We start from the raw sequence: 24,737 nt of genomic DNA, 5'->3' as shown, positions 1-24,737 counted from the left end.
ACCCTGTGAGTAAAATGCTTCAAGACAAACACTTGCTTTAGAATCTATCGAAAACTTAAAAATATTCTTACAAGAGTATCGATCAGATAAAAATTTTAAAGAAGTTCTAAAACGGCAAAAGAACTGAGTGAAAAGGTGGACGGAGAACAAGAATTTAAAACTGGTACGGAAGTTCGACGGCGAAAGTAGACACGACAATTTGACTACGAGCATCATGACGAAACGCCACAATCGCCAGAAGATAAATTTAGAGTGAATGTGTTTTATACACTTGTAGACTTTGCAATGTGTTCGTTAATAGAACGTTTTGAACAACTAAAAAATATTATGATAATTTCAATTTCTTGTATAGATTAATAGAAATTAATAACGAAGATTTACGAAAAAATTGTGATGATTTAGAGATTCTCTTGAAGGACGGTGACAATATAGACGTAAATGCAATAGAACTATATGACGAGTTATGTGCTTTCTGGGATATTTTTCGGAAGGACAAATTAAATATTCAAAACCGTTTCGATATTCTTAATTTTATTGTGTCGAATAATTTATCTTTCCCTAACTTTTCAATTGCTTTAAGAATACTATTAACCTTACCTGTTAGTGTAGAGAGCGGTGAACGTTCCTTTTCCAAGTTGAAATTTATTAAAACCTACATAAAAACAAGTATGTTCTTAACATTATTATGTAACATGTATTATGTCACAAAAGGCTTGTTAGTTTGGCGTTAATAGCTATTGAAAATGATATATGTGGGGAATTAGACGTTAAGACCATTATTTCTAATTTTATGAATATGAAATCAAAAACCCTAAAAGTTTAGTTTAAAAAATTTCAAGTATATTTATGTAATTTAATTTATTTTCTGTTATTGTGTAAAGATTATATTTTTTTGAATACTTATATTAAATGTTCTAATTATTTCTGAATTATTTTCTTATTTTCGCATCTATCTTGCGTTTAGTTTATTTTCCTAAAAGATAGTTCCACTTATACAAATTATTAAAAATTTTTTACAAGTTACTAAGAATTTAGTAACTTGCAAGATGCAAGAATTTTTTAAACTTTACTTCAAACAAATTTTAACTTTAATTAAAATTCAATTTAATTTTTTAGCGATTCAGGTCAGTGAGAAGGTCCCTGTATCATTATATTCGACGATTAAAGTGAAGTGGTTTTATCAAAATTTGCTTTAACTTAGGAGAATTTTTTGAATATTCAGATTTTTAAAGATTATCCTGCCTAGTCAACCCCCCCCCCCCCGGTTCGTTACATTTAGCGAACCAACGTGTGGCTGTTCTGTCAAAATTTATTTAAGAAATTTCAAATAATTTAAATTTTTATTATCGTAAAGAACCACACACGCCCGGATCATTACAGGGGCACTTAGATAGAAATTGCAAAGACCCTATCGCCGACTCTGCTTAAGTGCATTAAAATGGGATAATAAATGAAGAAATAAACATTTTTTACCATGTATTTAGCGAAAGTGTAGAAATTTTATAAAACTTTCAGAAAATAGGAGGCACACTTAGTTGATATCAAGAAATTACGGTATAAAAAACCATAGGACGATGTTGTATAATTTATGAACGAATCTTTTCATAATAATGGATTATTTTATTTATGAAAACAACCAGATGTCGCTCTGAGCAAGGTTAACGACTCCAGTGTCGAATTTCCCTCGGTTAATGGTCTTTGTTAAAACTTACCACCACTCAAACGTGGCTATTTTTTTTCCTCCCCAAAATCATGATTTTGCCATTGTTAGCAAACAGCTAATATAACTTATGCGCATGTCCGAACTCCGCTGAAATACAAGAATTCGTCTGATTCATTGTATTATTAACATTAGAGGTCAGTGATTAACTTTATCGAGTTTTTAAATAAATTATAATTAAAATTCAGTTTGAAATGACCAACTGCTAGCTGTGTTGCATATACACTTAATTAATGAAAGAAACTTGTGACTAGAGAGAGCTGACTGTGAATGAACACCGGCAGCTATCTACAACTAGTTAAGTAACATTGATAAGTGTTCGCTCCTCCATCGTCGCAAGCTCCCATTTAATGCAAACACGGTGCAGTTGTCTATTGTGAGGAAAGGCAGCGATGACTGATACTCTGCGTGGATGTAAAGGCCCACTAAACTGTTTAGAACAGATTTGCAAACTGCAGCTTTAACAACGCGTATGCATTCAAATTGGTCATATTATCTTCGTCAGCTCTATTAGAAATGAATCGGGACTCGCAAATGCCGGAGGTTAGAACGTTCCATCGAATGATTATCCAGCTGCCACCACGCGCAAATTAATCAAGGCTTATCTCGATGGAGATATCATTTCCGTCCCGGGTTTCGAGTATTTGTTATGACAAGTGCAGATATTACCAGTTCATTTACAACGTCTGGGTGTTGTGGAGAGCGTTTCCACACGACTACGGGGTAATGCACGGCTCGCTTTCCACGTTCGGACATTGTTATATTAAACTAGTTTGAGTTGTTCGAAACAGATGAGGAAAGTCGAGAAGAAATATTACACGTCGACGGGGAAACGCATTTGGGTGTGAAACCACAAATATTTTAAACCCCCGGAAAAAACCCCTGAAAAAGTGACGATATTGTTACTGTTTGATGATTATCCCTGCATCGAGGGTTCAGTCGTGTTTGTAAAGGAATTATTCCATTTACCTTCGATTAACGCGTTTATTTATTTTGTTCACCAACGAAAAACAAGAAAATATTTATTTGGTTTTAAGTAATATAAATATTGGCCGGCTTGGTTGGCCCGCTGATTAGAGTATCCGATCTGCAACCAATAGGCTGCGGGTTCGAATCCTGAAAACGCATGGCCGTATGTGGCTGTCATTAGGTGGAATATGAATTTCATCACACAATACGATCATCCAACGCCATCCCTTATTGGAGGCATGAAGCGACGTGAAAAGTTCCATGTTTGATGTCTAGATCAGGTAAAATAAAAAAAAAAGTAATAAAAAATTAAAAAAATCCTTAGCCCACTGAGGGTACGGTACTAATGTGCTCCATACTTACAGCCTTTCGTAAGTGGGAGTAAGTCGATTGATGACAACTCTCATCAGGAGAGAAACAAGTCTCCAGTCTATGGCAGTACAGAGATAGGTATAGCAATGGACTCTAGCATAACATTATAGCGGCCTTCCTCCTCTATTAGGGGCGAGCAGTATGCTTTTTGAATCAGTATGTCACCATCCGGCAATCTGAGAGGCTGCATTCTTGGGTTAAGTGCGTGTAACCCAAGAAGGCTGTATTTTAAGTAGTTCGGCGACTTTCTTCTCCAAGTGAAATGGTGGATTTTATAGGGCAAAAAATCCGCATCAAATGTTGCTTCAACCTCAAAAAATCTACTGCAACAGCTGACATAAAGTATCATTCGTTGCAGTGGAAGCCGCTAAATTCAGAGCGGCCTAAAAAAAGTGAGCCAAGTTCGCTTCAATATCAAGTCAATGTTGATCTTATTTTATTTTATTTTATTTTTTTGACATCCAAGGCATTGTCCACAAGACATTTCTTCCCCTTCTAGTCAAACTGCGAACTACAAATTTTACTGTGAGATTTTAAAGAGACTAAGAGAGGTAATTCGGCGCAAATGGCCAGAGAAGTGGAAGAACAACGACTGGGGTTCTCTACCATGAGAACGCTTCCAAGTTCCTGGCTTCCCAAAACACGACAGTCATTCTCCGCCCAGCTACTCGCCTGAACTCTACCGCTACGACGTTCTCCTGTTTCCCAAGATGAAATTTCCGCTGAAAAGGCACCATTTTGACCCGATTGAGGAGATCCAGGCAGAATCGCTGGAGGTTCTCAACACTGGAGCACTTCTCTAGGGATGTGGAATCACGGGAAAACCTCCAGGATCGCTGCATTCTAGCCGAAGGGAACTACGTCGAAGGAGACGGTGGAATTTTAGAGTAAGTAATTTTTTACGACCAAATTCTCCCCCGAGTCTTTGGGTGGCAGCTCGTACAAGGAATGAGATTTCCGCCGAATACTTCGGTACCCGAGAGAAAAAAGCTTTTCTTATGTCTCGAAGTTTGTTTTAATCTAATGTGCGTCGTCAGTTATTTTACTGAGGCGATACAAATGACCATCAAGGAATTTTTGATTCCTAAAACTGCGCAAAATGTTATTTTCCGCAATTCTTAATATCTTCTTATGCATAAATAATTCTTAAGAAAGTCCATCCACGTAACGTCGTACAAAACCTCATGCGGAGGCACAAACTAGATTCTCGTTTTTAGGAACACCCTGAGCTTCTTTAAGTGATACACCTGAGTTTATGGGAGAAAAATCCTACGGCCAATGAGGTCAGCGATCTCACCTTTCTACACGTTCCGCTCATCTTAGACAGGATTGGGACTAATCAAAAAAAAAAAAAAAAAAAAGGGAGGGGGGGGGGAAGGAGTGAGCAGCCTCGCTAAACAGATGTCACCCAGAAACCCAGAGGAGATAATTAGAGGCGTTTGTCAGCAATACTCCCAACCCTAAGCGAAGAAGGTCATCTCTTCATAACGGAAGCCGTTTTTGCCTTTCCACTTAGTTAATGGAGACACTTTTCATCTTACTTCTAGGCCTTAAACGGATAGCTCGTCCGTACAATTTTGCCGTGGACAATTGAAATTGTGCAATGAACGCACCTTCCTCCGTGTGCTGCCTTTTAGATTTGTTTGTCAGCTTAATGTTTGCTTCCTAATTGAAAAATGTCGGGAAGTTCCCGGTTGAGTTGCTTCATGGCTAACAGCAAAAGAGAGTCGTTGAGGCAGAACGTAATGTGCGTTATTCGTTCTTTTCTTTCTGCTTAATACCGAGTCGGATCGTTTATTGATAATGCCCAAGATAGCTCTCACCGCAAACTAACATTGATTGCGGCCTTAGCTACTAAATATTCAGTCAGAAACACACCACTTATTTAATTTCTTTATTCGGCCGGAATGAGCTAAAGGCTGAGCCATTTACATTCATAAACATATGTTAGAACAATTGCTATTATGGGAATAAAAATTGCTTCTTTTACGAGGCTGTGGGTTGAATAATTCTGCACTGAAGGAAATGTTAATCAAAACAAGAGAAACTTAAGTTGAAGCTCTTAAAGTGGCTCTAATCCAATTCCGGAATGTTGTAATTTGAGCGACTGAACTGTTTCGCTTTTTTCTGCAGTAGACGGATTCACTTTTCTCAATGAAGATGTTTCTCTAATGAGCATTCGCATTTTCAATTATTTTAGAACACTTAAGATACTCGAGATTATTCGATTATATAGCTTACATTGTACGATACATCCTCGCCTCCTGCATCTACGTAGATACAAAATGATCAATAATACAGATTATTATTAACTGCTTGAGCTCTCTTTCAAGATCGTTATAATATATATCTAATGGTTTATTTAGTTCTGGTAATTTTATTTACAGGAAATATTAAAAAAAAATAGATATAATTTCAAAAATTTATAAAATATTATGAATGCAATACTATTTTATTATGAAAATTATTTTATGTTCTTGGAATAAATTTAAAACACTTTTGAATAAAGCATTGTAAACCTTTGTTAACAATGCTCTAAAATCAACATTATTCAAAAATCAACATTATAAATGTCATTTTATTGTTCTTTTCTGTCTATCGGAGTTAAATAGATACATTTCTTGTTCGTATATTGACGTTTGTTTGGTATTCCCCCCCCCCCCCCACCAACTGCCTTCAGTAGATTCCTTCCGGTCATCAATATTTCTAATACAATGTTGCTCGTTCCTGGTTTGCGTCTTCTTTTCTCTTCCCATAATTCCCTTTTAATTTTCTTGTCTCCTTTGTTTTACTTTTCTTAATCTTTCATGTCTGAAAGTTATACACAACGGTTAGTGTTGGGGTCATTATGCCTCGCCAAGTATTCCTTTGTCGTCGTGATTTCCATTTCCTTCCTGACTTTATTATCGTTTCGTTGATGTCATCTGTGGCTCGAGCTTAAGAGATTAAGCAGCTTATTTGACAGCCTCCCTACTGAGATAAAAAGCACGTCACATCGCCGCACACGTTACTCTAATCTGGAAGCATCACTCTCGATGTCAGGTTTAAGATGCCCCTTCATCCTGAAATAGATAAAAAGGAAGCAGGATACTCCAGAAGAATAAATTCTTGATGGGTTTCATGTCATGTGATTGTTAATTTTTTTCCATTCTTCGCTTTTCTTCTCATTTTTCGCATTCCTCTCTTGAATAACTCTCACTCCATTCCTCTTCCAGTCGGAGAGATTGTCAAAACGCCATTTTGGTAAGAAAAACCTACTTGGGAAACTTACTCTGAAACCTCCTCTGTACCATTCAGATGAGCATTTTGGAGAACCTCGAGATTTTCGTCTCAAATCCCCATGCAAACCGACCAAAGAACATACACAATACTGGGCAATAATTCAACATATAGGCACACCACACCACAACACAAGTACACCAGAAGCCTTATAAACTTAGTCGATTTTGATTTTCTCTAACGTAAAAAAAACTTCAACCAAATGTAAAATATTTGTACAAACTTTCCCTCCCCATTTTTCATTTTGAGCTTCCGTAGCCCAGTCGATATAGACGAAGCCCTTTCGTAGGAAAGATCCGGGTTCGATTTCCGTCAATGATTTGAGGAACCTTTATCTGGTGTCTTTCGACTAAAGGTGAATTAGCCAGACTCACACGAAGGAAGAGGATTTTATCACCTGGACACTCAGGTTTTTCGCCCCCCCCCGAATACAGGCAAACCGGCCCCGTAAACACACAGACTGCCTTACAGCCATGAATACTTACGGCAATATGTGGAAGAGATAGGGAATAAAATAAATATGGCATCTCCTGCATGAAACGTTCTTCAGTCTACGGTGTATTATTATGGGATGGTACTTGAATGGGATAGGATTCTTCTTCTTCTTTTTCTTAAAGAGTACATATCTATGCAAGCGTTTCATACTCTTCTCCTCTTCCTTGTACTGTTTCTCCTCAGCATTTCTGCACCAATACAAGGCACCAACATGGTAATCGATACGGAGCAAACCTTCTAATTGGAAGGACTGGATCCCGATTCGCAGAAGAGGAAACTATTTTATATCTATTTAATGCGACTTACTTTGCCTCAGATGCAATCCTTCTTTGCGAAGATGAACGACTTTATCTGAATTTTGTTTTCCTTCGGCATTCTGTTTTTCTTATTCTAAAATAGTCATTTGATTTATGTTTTCGTTATAATTTTGTATAATCACTTATTTTGCTTGTGAATGAAATATGTTTAATATACTGTACCTATATTGTACTAATATTTTCAGCAAAGAATATGTCCGACTCCCAGACAAACGGACTTGAATCACACACACGTGTAATGTGAAGTATTTTGATAACAGCAAGGAAGAGTAATACAGCGAATAATAAATTGACTTTTTAGTGACCCTATAAATAATATGCACTGGGGAATTCAAGCTGTCGTTTCAGATTTCATGTCTGTCACGGAAAATTAAGAACAAGTTCATCACCTTTGCTCGTAACAATAAGAAATCAAAAAGGGACCCCGAACTGGTAACCTTTAGCTAGTCGTTTATCCCAAGCTTGTTATCGTCGGTATAGTTCCAAGCAGTTTCATTTTTATAGTGAAGCGATAACAGTGAGATTGAGATCCATCCGCCATAAAGGCTCTGCTGCATTTTATAATTGAGCAACAATTCACTGGGCGTAGGAGCTCATTTATCATCTCTGGCAAACTGTTCTCTGACGGCCTTTCCATATTAATCATTGCGACCGCACTGACAATATAAAACACCGGGATTTCTCCTCTCTATTCGAAAACAATTACCAATTTCTACGGAATTTAGAGCAGCTAATTGAGTGCCACTAGTATACACCGCGTGCGAATGCCAACCTCTAAACAATACGAAACCTCCCCCTTACGATATTACACACGAAAGTCACCGATTGTTCGATGAGGATAGCAGTGGTTGTGGTGGACACAATTGTCTGCCTTTTGGAAGCCCATTATATTAAGACCCGTGAGCTAATTATCGCCCTGATTGGTCTCCAACAGCATATACTGGGAGCACGTCGAAAATCGTTCTGCAGCGACATTTTAGGTGAATATGTTGCATCTCAGCTCTGTTTTAATTCTAATTCCTCTGGCAAGAAGAATGAGATGCGTTTTCTATGATCTTCCGTCGAACTTCATAAAAGCTAGTTCATAAATTTGATAAGCTATCAAATTTGTGCTCATCGGAGTCAATTCTTCGAATCACTTTGTTCATTAGAATGAATACAAAAATGAACCTTCGAAATATTCTAATTCATCGTTCTTGTTAGACGAGAGGTAGCTGCTTGGAATGAAAAAATAAATATGGTATCTCCTGCATGAGAAGTTCTTCAGGCTTCGGTGTATTATTATCGCCGATGGATAGAAAAATGAGAACAGAGGTATGAACTCATATATATATATATATATATATATATATATATACAGGGTGTTCGGGATAAATTTGACATATTTATAATTAATTATATTTTTCCGTAAGTTACACGTATTAACACACACTTCTCTTCATTTAAAAGTTTGGACCCTTCTTCATTCATATACAAGATGTCAGAAAGGATGGATAGCTGGAACCCACCTGAATCATGGAAGAGAATAACTTGTATCATGATGATTCGTGCCTGCCATCAAAATAAGGATATTACGACTGCTGCCCAATGCTCCCTGAATACAGTAAAAACAATCAGGCATGAACTAGAGACTTGCAATGGTGACTACGAGGATGTAGCAAGAAGAAAGATCCCTAGCAGACGATCTGATTGCGTTCGTACAGCAGAATTCCTCGCAAATCTGCAGGAACAGGTGTTGAAGAACCCTGGCATTGGAATTCGGGCTTTGTTCGTGGAGTTACTAACTGTAGTCAAGCCCTGGATAACAAGGGTAGCCAATGGTAGGCCGTATGTATGGCAGCAGGATTCGGCCCCTTGCCACACCTCTGGGAAAAGTCAAAAATGGTTGTCTGAAAATTTCTACGACTTCACCAGTCCAAATGTTTGGCCTCCAAACTCCCCAGACCTTAACCCCATGGATTATTTTGTATGGGACGCAGTTGAAAAAGACACCAATCGCACTTCCAGTAATACAAAAGCCCAGTTAATGGATAAAATTAAAACAGTTTTTGCGGCCCTTCCCAGGGAGACTGTAGCATCAGCTTGTTCGAGGTTCCGAAGCAGAATTGAAGCTGTGATCGATGCTAATGGTGGTTATTTTGAGTAAATCTTGTTGATAGTATTGTAATTAACTCTGCCTGTAATGTTTTTTTGTCAATTCATTAAATTTAATAGATACAAAGAAGATTTTCTTTTTCCTTACGAAACTGTCAAATTTATCCCGAACACCCTGTATATATATATATATATATATATTTCAGTATGTTTTCAATGGCAGTTCACCAACGAAAGAATGGCAACCTGCAACACAGAGGTGCTGTGGACGAATCAGTTTATAAATTATAATAATAAACAGAGAATCCTGTTCTATAGAAAAAAACTTGCCTCTTTTTTATGATGTTTCTAGCTTACAAAAGCTTTCATAAGCTTCTCTTTCAGGTGCGTCAGTCCGAAGATGAGTCGGTGTAGCAACGCTGCTTTACTAGAGAATGGTGATCGTAGAATAAGGTCGCTTTCCCGTTGCTTGCTCCAACGGGAAAGCCACCTTGTTCTTTAGTTTTGAGGGACGAAAATCCCGAATTTCCTATCGAACAACCCTTCAAGCACCATTTATGACTGGCTAACTCACCTTGATTGAAAATTCCTGCTAAAGGTCCTCGAGGAATAGAAGGGACTCGAAACGAAATCTTTCTAAAACGGCTTCATCGAAACTAACTGAGCTAGTGCAGCTCCGAACAGTCTCTTACTGAGCGATAATAATCATCATGTACCATATAACTCGTTTCATTATCCTTGCAGTTAACGAAAATAAATCGCATCCATTGCATGTATAGAGTGGATGCAACTTGGCCGAACCTGCTCGGAATGGGCATGCGAAGCTACCATTTGCAGGAAGCAGACATATTCGGTGTGCCGTTTAAAAGAGACGTTTACAAACATCAGAAATACAGCATTGTAGTGTTCGAGGCCCTCTCTGCTGCTTCAAGATGTTTTTGTCCATCTTAAAAATGAAGGAAGCTCTCGAAAACTCTTCCGTAACCAACACATGTAGTTTGGTTAAATTAGCTTGTTTCGTGTGCCGCTTTACACTTGCTGCACCAATTGAATGCATCCACAATTCGAAGACTCGACAAATCACACTCGCAGAACCACTTTCAGTATACATGATACGTCTCTGTGCATCAACGCCACTTGGGTAGTGTGGCTCACTGGGAGAAACAAAGTCGGTCTGGATACTTTATCCTTCGGTCTCAAAGTTCAAAGAAATGTCCGTTTTAGGTTTCTTTACTTATGACGGTGACTGTTTTTAAATACAATTTCGGTGATGAGGAGTGTGAGAGAGAGAGAGAGAGAGAGGGGGGGGAGTGACTCGTAATTCCCAAAACCATTCGTGGGGACGAAAAATGAACGCAAGCATGTAGATATTGTTCAGTCTCGTCCGTCATTAAAAAGTCATTCTTCGCTCTTCAGATCGAACATTTTAGTGTGACTCTTCTCGAAGGACGAACGACCTCTATCGGAGGAGGAGACAGTTATTAGCGCATCAAAACCCCTAAGAGTTTTCATCACCCACCTCTGCATCGTGTGTGAAGTGCGAAGGGAAATATTCAGAAGGCAAATTTAATTTCTAATGATTGCGAACGAGTTCGCTCGCTGACGATCGATACGAAATGAACACCCTCTTTTGTTTCGAAGCACCGCGCGCGCGCTACAAGGTCTCGTTTCGCCAGTAATGCAGACTTACGAGGCGATGGCAGCGGCACACTCGGCAATAAAGCTTCCCTTGAATTACGGGAGGGGTCGAAAGCAATGGCAGACGCTGCAATTACGCGAAAATTAGGGCTAACTAACTGCCTCGTGCAGAAGAGGAGGCATGCTCCCCTCGTAACTTGTTTAGTGGGCACCCCTACTCTGATGCGACCTCTGGCCGCAGTGCCTGGCAAACGTTGAAATAATTGTTGCAAACTCGACGTACTCTAACTTGACATTGAATTAAGTGCACCGAAACGGGCGCCTGACCTTTAAGCTTTACGCTTGGATGACGAGTCCGCAAAACCAACAACACGTTTACAAGCAGAGCACTTTTGGTGGAATTGTCGAAGCGCGCTGAGTTTAGCTGCACTGCCGTAGTCAGTCCGTTTGTAATGAAGGAATCTTACAGTCGAGCATACACTGAAGGTCAAATTATTAGGCCCATACTGAATATTCAATTAGTGACCTCCTTCATCCAACTTCGTGCTTTGCCGAAGGTTAATATTTGTCTCATCTGCAAATATTTGGGTTTCCTCGGGATTGATTTCAAAGCTCGTGACCTGAAGAGAAACAGCCAGTTATTGATAGGATGTCAACGATACACAACCATTCCTTATTCAGTCATTTCCACAAGTCACAAATGCGAACCTGTGGCGCAGTGCAAGCCAGTACCAAGACGTCACTGAACACGTTTAAATTGGATTTCATTTCTATCGTAAATAACTGAGAATCGAACTTAAAAGGAGCATCATATTTCTATGCCAAAACTCATTCGTACTAAGTAAATGTACTTTTTAAATAATCCAGCAGAATAATTAAAAAAAGTGTGTTTATTTAGCACTGAACAGAATCCTGTTTCTGATGTCAACACCCGTGCTTTAGTTTCGGTGTGTTAGGTGACAGTCGCAATGGACTTTCTGTACATTTGGAAACTTCAAATGCATTGGAGGTCAGGTAACCACAGTGTAGCCCGTAGATGTCATTGCGATATAAACGTTTCATGGTTAATGTGTGTCAGTGGGATTGGTTCTGCGATCTCTCTTATGGGGGATTCCAATCCAGGTCTTTCCAATCAAAGACAATTTCAACTCTTGTGATTCTGAAACACACTCTGTTAGCACATTCATAGCCAGATGTAACTTCTGAAATGCAAGACAAAAAATAACTTCGCACCTCATTCATTCATTCGTTCATCTTCAAGGCCCACCTTTCCTAATTGGGTTGTGGGGGCAGCAGCTGCAAGAGGAACTTCCAATGGTCACGATCCTCTGCCACCAAGCTCAGGTGTTCTGGTGGAACTCCCAAACGTGTCCACCCAAAGTTTTGGATATAATCTATCCAGCGAGTCCTTGGCCTTCCACGTGGCCTCCCATCCTCTGACGTGGCAAAGAGGGCCTGCTGGGGGAGCCTCTCTTGTGGCATTCTGACCAGGTGTCAACATAACTGTGCTCTCTCAACACGGAGAAGCAGCGGTTGAGCATTGAGGGTTTCCCGAATTGCAGAGCTTCTGACTCTGTCGAGTCTTGTCAGCCTCGCAACCCCTCAAAGGAACCTCATTTCAGCCGCTTGGATTCGTGTCCGCATTCTTTCGGTCATTACCCAATTCTCATGACCATAGGTGAGGATGGGGACATAGACTGTATTGAAGTAACTTCGCATTTTTGTTAAGCTTAAATTAAAGAAAATCGCGTTTTCAGATTTTTCTTTTGTTCTTGTTGTAAGCAGCAATGTTTTCTTTTATTTAATACGAGTAAAATGTCCAGTTGTTGTTCTTAGTTTAGGTCTGTTGCACACATGCTGTCATGTGACTCGTAGAGCCATGAGTCATTGCAACATAACCGACGATACCATTTTATTCAAATGCTACAATTTGAATTAAATAGTAAATCTTATGTCTCACGACAAATAATTTACAATTGTCTCGTAGAAGTATCTTAATTAAGCGATCGGTTTAAATCCCATTTAAACAACAGCAAAAAATAAATAAACACAATATATCAATTACGGTAACTTGACTGTTATCGTAATTGATAACAAATCAATCAAATCTTCAAATTATAAAAATATTTATTACAAATAAATATTTTAGAATTTTGTTTATTTAAAGAAAGAAATCTTTGAGTACTAAACATTTTTGGAGACCGGAAGGCAGCCGTAATCCACCCTTATTTGTCGACGAGTTCATGTCAGCTTTATAGATTTTACGAGTGACTACAGTGGCACACAATTGAACGTCCTTTCATGTTCCTGACCTAATCGTAATATTGTCTGAAATAGTGTGAGGTTGGCGGTTCGAATTACCAGTGGGGAGGCCATGAGATGTTGGGTTAAACAGGCTGAAAAACTGTCGCACTTCTCTCCTGTTTGTGCCGTCCGGTGTGAGACCACCATCGACCTGTTTACCGAGAGCTGAAATGCAAAAACGTTTTTCTAGGGATCAGCCCAACTACGCTAATTACGATAGGTTTACATCCGTTCATTGGCGGGCTGATCATAAAAATATAGAATTATGGACCTCCCCCCCCCCCCCCCCAAAAAAAAAGATTGAGGTCTTGTTACGACACTGCGACTCACTCACCTTTCCGTTGCTTACACTTTTCTCTGTTAGATTTCTGAAACATCGTTACTATAGCAACAACTTTTTTATGGCCAGCGATAATCAGCGATTAGTTCTCGTTCTTCATCTGGAGACTCGTGCATTATGTAACTCGGGTAATCCGAATTAACTTGGGACCATAGCGGTGTATGCATCCTCTGGAGATTAAGGGGATTAACAAAAACATCTTCATCCTTTTATGTTCGCTATTCTCCTCCAAGGTAAAGATGTTGTCGCGGAGCACAAAAATAGAACTTCAGATAATGTCTGACTTGAAATATTATCAGCGCGGTGCGTGTTTATTCTCCCAACGCCGAGAGAGTTCCACCTGAAATATACAAAAGAAATCGTCGAAGCAAATGACGGGGATCAGTCACGCTTGGGAGAATCTCCTTTTATCTTTTCCGTCACTCCTCGTAAGCAATGTAGACCTCTTCCACCACCTGTTTTCTTCAAGATAAGACACATTGTAAACGTCTGCGGACTCCTCGCTCGAATCTGTCTTTTATTTACGTTCGGCAAACAAAACTGGAAGTTTTGCATGAGGAACTTTCCAGTTTTCAAGAAATTCCGTGTCTCCCTCCCTCCAACACATTTTCAAGGAACTTTAAAACTTTTGCTGGAAATTCACAATTTTTCTCACGCGCAGCATCATTCCACTGTCACTATGTAATCCGAGACCACGTCAGAAACAACAGAAACATGTTCTCCAAGAATGGCGCTTTTTATTACGTAACTTTCAATAAGGTCAAAGGTCAAACGTCTTTCTTAAACCTTGTGCGTGTGTGTGCGCTTGGCAATGCTGTTTCTTGATGCTCTTCCTCTTTACAGCTAAACATGAAGTCCATTATCAAACACCGTACTGATAATGTACGGTGTTTGATAATGTACTGCCATATAAATTAGCCGGTTCTGTTGGAATAATTTCATTCTTCATGGCAACCCAACCTCACCAATTCATCCACCCTTCGTTATATTATGTTTCATTACGCAAATAGCAGGGAAGGAGGTCTTCCTTGTGCGTCAGTACGAAAATATTGTTCTTTACATTACACGTGGTTCATGTTTTGTTGCGCGGTGTGGATGAGCACATCTTTGTAACTTCTGTTATAATATTTGACTGGAAAAATAGACCCATCACAAAATTCATCGATATGTTTTCAAATACTTCACTAATTTATATATAAAATAGTTACTACAATTATTAAAAAGTTATCTTAATTTTAAAATTTATAAAATTCTTTGTATAAACTACAATATTTGAAAATAGTGACACACAATTTTATTTTATTTAAAAGAACACTTGATATTATTATTAATAACGCGATACTTTAAATATATCCCCGTGTGGTGGCAGGGAAAGAATAGCGCCAATGCAAATCCAAGCATGTCGTAAGAGGCGACTAAATGGACGCTGAGTTTCGAGAGTTTGAGTTTCGCTCTCTTAAGATTTTTGCCTTGAGGGAGCAATTTGAGTCTCCGGGGAGGGAGGGTGTTCTCTGGCACGCCTTGTCGGTGGATGCTTTTACCTGGAATATAAGCGGTTCTGCTCTGTGGTGGTGGTGGGGGGGACGTCACTGAGTGGAGCCAACGCTGAGTTGGACGATCGTTCGGCCACTATTGAGTGGTCTAGGGATCTTTCTAATTTTTATACAGGGCTTTACTTAAGAGTCGCCCCAATGTAACTCATGCATGTCGTACGAGGCGACTAAAATGGGTACCCTGGGAGGGTAATGGATGGCAATGCTGTAGCTAAGGAAGTTCTAACTGAAGCTCTGCTATTGCTGTTGCCCTCATGCCATAATCAGAGCTTTATATATCTCAATAACACCCTATCCTTACACTCTTCTATACAGATAACAGGGAACATGAAAAGCATTCTTGCTTCGCCCTTTTAAGCCAGTCCTTTTAAGGACTCTAATATAATAAGTATGAAATGGTAGGAATAAAACATAGAGTCCGTTTTAGGACTTCCAGGGTAACAGATTGCAATGCTGTTACCCTGGAAGAATTATTCAGCCATGACTAAAGCTTTTAGCTCAATAACAGATTTTTTTCATTCAGATGAACGGATAAAGAGTCAAGGACTCAGTCCATCTCCCAGTCCTTTTTAGGACTTTAATATAATACTCTATGTGGTGGTCAGGCTAAGAATAGCTCCACTGCGGCCCATGCATGTCGTAAGAGGCGACTAAAATGGGACGAGTTTTGAGAGTTTCGCTCTCTTAGGTTTCTTCCGAATTTTTGCTCCCCGTGAGGGGGTGGGGTAGGGGACTTGATTTCAGGTGGTTTTCCCTGAGAGAGCATTTTGAGTCTCTGGGGAGGATGTTCTCCGGCGTAGCCCTTGAGGGGGCCTTGTCGGTGGAATGTTTCCCCTGGAATATGAGCGGTTCTGCTCAGTGGTGGGGGTGCCCGTCGGTGTAGTCCAGGGATCGTCTTAATTTTTAGTGGTGGCTTTAGTTAAAAATCTCATTGTAGCCCATGCATGTCGTACGAGGCGACTAAAATGGGTATCCAGGGAGGGTAATGGATGGCAATGCTTTAGCCAATGAAGTTTTAACTGAGGCTCGGCTATTGCTGTTACCCTCCTGCCATGATCAGACCTTATAGCACTATATTACTCCATCCATACATTTTCTTCTACGGATAACGGGGAATATGAAAAGTATTCTTGCCCCACCCATCTAGCCAAAAAAAAAAACCCTTTAATATAATATTTTTATTTTAACACTCGTTTGTATAGTATGAAATTAAAATGGCATTACGAAAATAAATTTCTATTGACTTCATTTTATTCTAACATAACTATCTACTTTTATCTATCGTAATGATTAAATGTTATTTTTTTCCCTCAGAAATTGATCGTGGCGCCATCTCATGTCTGATAAGCAAATAATTATTTTCTTTTTTTTATTTTTTTCGTGGTGTAAGAAAGTGAAAATGTATAGTAAATCTAGAGAAAAACACCACCCAGCCAGCATCAATTGATATCAATGATGCAGACATTAGAAGAATACCATCCATTTACAACAACAAAACAGTGAATAACGATTTTATTACAGAAAAATGAGAATTATGGCATTCTGGGGTAAATATCTCACACGAACTAAAACAGTAACTGAGAATCAATCTCGAGAACAAACAACACTCAGGTTTAGAATGCGATATTAAATTTGTTATAAGGTGATGACACTTCTGATGATGTATCATTAGAGGATAAATATACGTTTATCAAGTAAATAAGACGAAGAAAGCAAAACAAGACAGAAAAGCACGATTAAAAATTTTGTAAAACATGGCAATACCGAACATGTCGTATGATTCGGATAGTTGAATAAAAAAAAAGGGGGAAAGAGATGAAAGTGAAATGCAAGTAGCTGAAATGATATTTCTTAGAGCAGTTAAAGGATGTACAAGAGGGGATGGAATAAGAAATGGTCAAACGGATCAGGAACGAATTTCATTGCGTAAACGCAATAATTAAAATGTGGAGAAACATAAGAACGATAGAAAAGGGAAGATTACCAGAAGAATTAATTAAATATAAACCTGAAAAGAAAAGAGATCTAGGAGGAGAAGGAAAGCTTCAGAAAAATAAGAAGAAAAGAAAGACAAGAAGATTGTCTGTTCCAAAGCACCATCAAATTCATTCTCATGAGGTGCATCGGATGCCAAAATAGCTTCGCTTCCATACACTTTCAATTTGTATGTTTCCACCTTTAATTTGCCACCACCACTAAGCTTTTTGCATAACCTAATTGAAATCCTTTACTCGGATTTCAATTCGGATTTCTACACTTTCCAGGCGCCGAATTACAAACCTTTATGCAATTAGTTGAAGATGTTCGATTTTGATATCGTGTTTGGTGCCACATTCCTTCACAGTGCGATTCGCGTGAGTGAATTAGCAGAGGAGAAGGCAGAGTACACGTTTGTCCTGATCTTACATCAAACCATCGCGGGTGTCGAGAAGGAAACTGGGTTGGTAGCGAATGGGACTATTTTTCGTTTCTGCAAGACCGAGCACGTGATAATGTTATGCAGTGCAACCATTCTGATAGGAGATTGCAATGGATGTTTCTTACTCCATCCCGGGTTCAGATGCAGTTTACGACGGGGGTTCCCTTCACAACACTAAAGGCGAAGAGCAAGTGGGTGTGGATTATTTTCTCCTACTCTTCTCCGAAATATTCTCCAACTGCTAATGATTGAAACAAGTGAAGAGCGCCCCCCCCCGCTCGTGATCGATTGTGAGTCTCATTAAAAAACAAAGACAAGAAACGTCTCTCTGTTCCAGTTTGCATAAAGAAAAACAAAACTTTTAAAGAAAAAATGCGTTTCTTAAATGTGGATATAAACGTCTCGCGCTGGTTTTTGTGCCCAACTAAACAAATTATTATTCATGAGGTTGCTCTTATTAAGGATTTATATTCTTTGCTTATCTCCTGAGAGAATCCGGGCTTTCTCAGCGCGGATTCAAAGAAAGGGAATTTCTCTTTTCTTCTCTGTAATCTAATTTGCCCCCAAGAATTCTTTTAATTCTGTTAAAGTTCCTGCCCTGTTGGAATTAATACGAGGCCATTTGTGGAGGACTCATTTCCGAAGAGTTTTTCGCCGATTTAATTGAATCAAAGCAATCGGAGAAGATTTCTGCACAGAAATCGACGTCCAGGATAAACAAAGCCGAGATCTTAACAGTTTTCCTTTTCCGCACCATCCCGCTGTGGAGGTGGATTCGATGCGGGTGGAACGCATCTTTAAAATATCGGGCGAAAACTGAACCGCTGCGCGCTGAGACGAGTTCACTTTCATTTAAACAAAACCACCGCATTTTGACATTCCTTTTTTTCCACTTTCTTTCTTTCTTTCTTTCTTTCTTTTTTTTTTTTTTTTGCTAATCGGCCTCACGCTTAATTTTTCTGAAAGTGAAACCACTCAAATTTCTGTTGCCATGGTTACGATCACGTGTAGCATTAACACACTAACTCATGTGATGCATCCCTACCTCTCTCTCTCTCTCATTCGCTCTTTTTCATCTCATTCTTCTTCTTTTCTAATCTTAATCTCTCATTCACATCTGCTCTTTCCTTTCCAATGTTCTCTTTTAATCCTGGCATCCCGAAAACTGAGTTGCTCAGTTTTCCTTAAAACTGTTTACTTTCTAAGGCGTTTAGCGTGCAAATGCTGCGATAACAAATGACGTCATCCATGGCTTCCCGAAGTAAATACACCCATTGGCAGTATCGTATTAGCATCTCCGTGGATTCGCTAACGAGCGAATCGGATCCTGTTATCAATGCCAATGTATACGTTCGAATAATAATAATAATAATAATAATAATAATAATAATAATAATAATAATAATAATAATAATAATTTAGAATACAAACTGATCGGCATTTGGAACACAGTAGATCTGACATCACAATTATTGAAGATCGGCATGTTTGGATTATTGATATCTCAGTATGCAGTGATAAAAACATCAACAACAAAGAACTGGAAAAAATTACTAAATATCGAGATCTGGCAATCGAAGTTGGCCGACTGTGGCTTAAACACACCAAAGCCATCCCAATAGTCATCAGTGCGCTTGGTGCAACTTCAAAAGAGCTGTCCAACTATTTACAGCAATTAAACATCAACGAAGTGACCCCATATGAGCTACAAAAAAACAACATTACTTGGAACAGTCCGTGTTTTCTTAGATTCTTGGGTAGAATCTGAACTGTTCTGTATCAGTCAAATTGATGTTTAAATAATATTTGTTGTTTAAATCTTGTTTTGACAGTGTATCAATTATCTGAAATAATAATAATAATAATAATAATAATAATAATAATAATAATAATAATAATAATAATAATAAGAATACTTTAATGTTGGATTCATAAGGTCCACTTGCTATTTTTGCGTTTCACACAAAATGCACTGCGATTTACAGCAGTAAACACGTCTTAGAACGAACCCGTGCTCAATTAGTTTATTGCACAAACGATCTCGAGTTGGAATGCAAGAACAGAGAGAGAGAGAGAGAGAGAGAGAGAGAGAGAGGCCTGTTTTGTGGAAATCTGTTAACGCAGACAATCGCAGAAGACTCCTCAGTGATTCGCTTGTTTTTTGTTGCCTCAATCAGACACAGCTGCTAATGGGAGCTCCGCAAGAAACAGCGTCTCTCTTAGCGTTCGATGACCCTTTTAACGCACTCACTCGCTCCTATTTTATTTGTTTATTTGTTTATTTATTTTTTTCCCTTCGTCTGTGAGGCGTCGTGGCCCGAGGCGATGCTTAATTGCGATTCCAGTCCGGGTATCGAGTTCTCTTGAGTCAAGCGATTACACTTAAGATTACATGTTTGTCTGTTCCGCCCTGCAGGTGTTTTTAAGTGGCGTTTCGGTTTCTTCTCATATTAAGAGAGATGCGGGGAGAATGGAACAACAGCCATTAACTGCACTTGAGGCACGGGAAAAAGCGCGTTTTATGATGGCCTGATGTTGCGATTAATTAATGAATGCATAACGTTGTCTGCGACGGTATCTTCGCCAGGCAACAGAAGTTATCGCGAGTTTAGTACTTTCGCCCACATTCGGAAGCGACACGTTGAGCGAATCGATAAAAAATACTTCCGTGCAACTCGTTTTTTGCCGATGTGTTTCGAAATGGCTAGCAGAAGATGTTGTTACATTGTTGATTTTTTTGAATGCTTGTTGCAAAGAATTGCTAACAATTGTCATTAGCAGTTTGTTTGTTTTTTAAGCATTAGTGAAAACGACAGTTTTTTCTGGCAAGTGGAAAAGCAGGCGTCATTGTTGGACGATCGAGCTTGTTGGGAGGCTGTTAAACAACGAACAGGTCTTTCAATTGTTGAGCAAGTTTCAATTGTTACTTTCGAATTTTTAACTGCTTGTTGCAAAAAACACTGTCATTAGCAGTTTCTACTTGTTTGTAAGCGCTTAATGAAAATCAATTTTGACAGGTTAAGCAAATGGAACAATTCGTTTGTAAGTTTGAAAAACCGTTCAATTATGGAACTGTGATTTTTAGATGGCTTTCACGACGATTGTCCTATATTTCCCATACGATAAAATGTTAATCTTATCCTATTTTTTGACATTTAGTGAAAAGCAGTCGTTACGAGGATGTCGATGATAATGCAATATTGTTGGGCAAATTCCACTATTTTTTTGTCATTGTTATATTTAAATTCTTGTTTCAAATAATTCCTAACATTCACGATTGGCAACAATGCTCATGAGCAAATAGAACATCTTACCACTGTGAAAAATCGTTTAACAATGCGCGGATGTTTCGATTGTTGAATCCTTTTCAATTATTGTGTTATTTTTCATTGTTCATTCAGTAGCTCTTCCATGTACTGTGAACGTCGCGTTTGTGAACGTAGTTGTGAAGCTAAATTAACAAACTCGTGCGTTGGCAAAAAAATCGGCTTAACAGAATGTTGTTTTTTAATGGATGCAATTACTAAAAAATTGCCATATCCTCGAGGCTTGTTTAGTTTGAGGGCTGTGACAAATATTGACTCCGTTAATTTCCTAATTTATTATCGCAGGTGTCCACTACTGAAAAAAACCTAATTTATTCACTTCTAATTAAGTTTAGTCAAGCAAGAAAATGAATGTCGCTACTGTAGTTTATTTTACGGAAAAAATCGCAGAAGTTGCTGCTTAAAAGGAGTTTTTCCACGCTGTTACTTCAAACGAATCATTTCGAGCAAAAAATATGCTAAAATAAACTTGTTTAAGATTAGAAAAGTACTTTTTCGCCTCTCGTGCGGCGTCGGATTGGACGTTTAAAGTGTAACTCGGTGACATCATTAGATCAAAGTACTCCATTAATTTTAACTGCCGCCGCGGCCGCCTGATTGTTATTGCGGCTATGAATTGGGGTGGTTGCTCTGCGCACTCGTAATTGAATTTGCGGCTAAAATTGCACTCTCTCCTCGTGAGGTGCGAACTGTAGCTAATTTACCGCTCTCCGGGTTTTAAGGAAAATTAAAATTAGAAAATTGGATTTTATTTATTTACAGACTGCCCGCCCGCATTGTCGTTTGTTGCCGCATTTCTCGCGTAAGATGAAGCTTGTTTACGATGCCAAAATTCACTTTTCGGCTGGTTCTGTCGAAATTGCATCTCGATTATTAAGTGGCACTTGCAATACGCACGAGGAAGTTAACCGCACATTTCGTTCATTAACACCGGAAAAAAGCTACGCGACACTTGACTGCCGAGTGAGATTTTGTGCAACCTCCGATTTTCAACGCTTTCACTTGGTTACGGCGTCACTCGAGATAGAATCGATTTCGTGTCTAATTATTTTTGTTAGTACCAAATTAATACACGCACGCACGCACGCACACTCCAGCACAAAATGAAAAACATCGAAAAACGGATCGACAACTAAAGAATTCGTGCCAAGTATCAGAACCAGACTCGCCCTTTCTCTCTCTCTCTCTCTCTCTCTCTCTCTCTCTCTCTCTCTCCAGGTTGAACCACGCTACTAACGGGAGGTGAAAAATTAACGCACCACGAAGTTTTCGCATTCTGGAATCACCATTATGCACGGAGCCTCCCTAGTACAGTCGCTATAGACGAAGTCTTCTGGTTGGAAACACCGTAGTTCGAATACCGTCTACGACGTGATAAAACTTTATCAGGTCTTTTCAATCAAAGGGTGAGTTAACCGGTCTCATACGAAGGCGTTCTTTTCTCTCGGAAACTCGGGTTTCTCATTCCTCAAAAACAGGCAAACCAGCCCGTGAATTAACACACAGATCCACAGACATTGAGTACCTTGGAGAACGACGGCAGCGGGCAATGGGGGCCATTGGGGCTACGAAGTAGTCACTTCTGACCAATACCTCATCTCAAATCCAAGATAGTCTTTAGAATCCTCGTCTCGAATTCAAAAGACTGTCAATCACCTACTCTATGACTGTTAACCCCTAGATTCCATCCGGATGTCCCTAAGAGTGCCGAAAAAGAGACATCCAAAATTGAATTATTTAATTTTTCTGATAAGATCAACTTCGAATCGTTGTAATTGAACCTATATTACTAATAATGTTTGGATTATATAATATAGATATAAATGTAAATGTAGGAACACGTGCTAATAGATGTCTTCTTCTTCCGTTACGTATTAGGCCTAATGGCCTGTTACGATTGGAAACCGGAAATCCCAAGGAATCTCAATCCTTATTCCCGGAGTGTCCCATGCCTGTAGATGCGTGTGTTCATGGGGAGATTTGCCTGTTCCGAGGGACGAAAAACGTATGTTTCCGGGTGAAAAAAACCCCGACCTCCGTGTGAGACCGGCTAACTCACCTTTAGTCGAAAGAGACCAGATGAAGGTTCGTCACGTCTTAGACAGGAATTGAACGCAGGTCTTTCCGACCAAAGGGCTTCGCGGATACCGAATGAGCTACGGAGGCTCACCTACAGATGTAAAAATATAAATCTAAATACATACATTTAATATAAATATAATATAACATATATTTTAATGAAAATGTAACTTACACGTGGTTCGTAATAATTATTTATTTATTTACGTTAGTTTTTGGGATCGAAAAAATCAACATACGTTTACTATAAATGTTAATCGGTTAACTCAGAAGCTACATGTAATATATGCATTGTATGCAATGGAGCATGTGGGAAATAAATGACCTTCTAGCAGGGTTAGTATTAGGGGACACACACACACACACACACACACACACACACACACACACACACACACACACACACACACACACACACACACACACACACACACATTTGGAGTGACCCTTTCGCCAACTGTTAAACATGATTGGAAACCAAATCAGCAGTGTGGAATCGGAACTTGATTATTTTAAATTCTACGCGCCGAGTAATTTGAACTTCGCTTGGCCATCAAGGAATGCTAATAGTCTTGTGGTCACGAGGTTTCAATAAATCGTATGCGGGGATAATTTGCATTATTTGAGAGGGCGTTTCACCCATGCATTGCACTAGAAGCAAATCATTCCCAATCTGTTTCGCATTCGCGATTACTACCATTAGTTCCAAGAGCAAACCACCGAACACGCAGATTGATGAACTGTTCGGTCATCGCAAATTATCCGTGGCTCAATTTCGATGTCACCTCGTGCCGAATATGAAGATTCAGATTTCAAAACTGATTCAGAAATCCAACGCTGTTCCAAATGTTGTTGTGGATGTTTTCCTAGAAAATACGTTGCTCTTCTCCCCCATTTCAGTTCACTTAGTTTTTGCCGCTATGGATTTCCCCCCCCCCCCCCTCCTCGTTACATTCGCTCCATCGTCAGATTCCACAACATTTTTACCGTTCTTCGTTTTATTCCATCTGTTCGCTAAGTCATTATGTTTCTTCCCTTCACGTTTCCGCATTAATCCTACCACGAAAACGGCGTTGACGCTCTCTGTTTCACTTCTCGTGGCGCCCTAACGTTGTGTCATTAATGATCACAGTTGACCCTTATGAGTAAACAAACCGCCTTTCATTACTGTTAACAACAGGGCGGGACTATCCCATGCATTCAACTCAGTCGATGCAAACGTCTCTCAAGTTTAAAATGTTAGCCATTCAGTCCCGTGAGCTCAGTCGAGACCGTCAAAGACCACATCCTCAGGCCAATGCGCCACTTCTCAAGCTTTAGTCAGGATCCTTTCTTTTATATGGATAGAGAGATAATGAGGTTACGGGAACTAGAGGTTGGCGAGAGTCATCGAGAAGGTTAGTATAACAGCGGGCCTCTGGTGTATCACAAGTCGTTTCCGACCTAATATCATAAAGCATTCGTCCATCTCCTTCTCCGAAAGAGTCCCTTATTGTTTCCTCTCAGTCCAATAATTGAAAGGTAGAAGATCCTGCGGCACATCAGTGCGCGTGCCGGGGAGCAGGTGAAGAAGAAATCTATTGACGATTTTATTGACAACTAGGGGATTATCGCTGTTCGGGAGAAGCTTTGCTCACGAAATGTTCAGATAGAGAAGGAGATCCGGTGTGCTTACAGTTTTACCCATTCATTCATTTCGTATGGTGATTTAACGGCCGTGAACCCCTTTTACGGGGAGGTACGGCACGACCTCAATCCCCTGTATTTTTATCTGGGCTCGGGACCGGCATAGCTGACAATTCAGACCTATAGCTGGAGGGCTTGTCTTAAGT

Source organism: Typopeltis vanoorti, chromosome 23 (genome assembly GCF_054136105.1).
Source record: "Typopeltis vanoorti isolate ZY-2024b chromosome 23, IOZ_Tvanoo_1.0, whole genome shotgun sequence".
NCBI lineage: Eukaryota > Metazoa > Arthropoda > Arachnida > Uropygi > Thelyphonidae > Typopeltis > Typopeltis vanoorti.
This window is presented reverse-complemented; position numbering follows the sequence as displayed.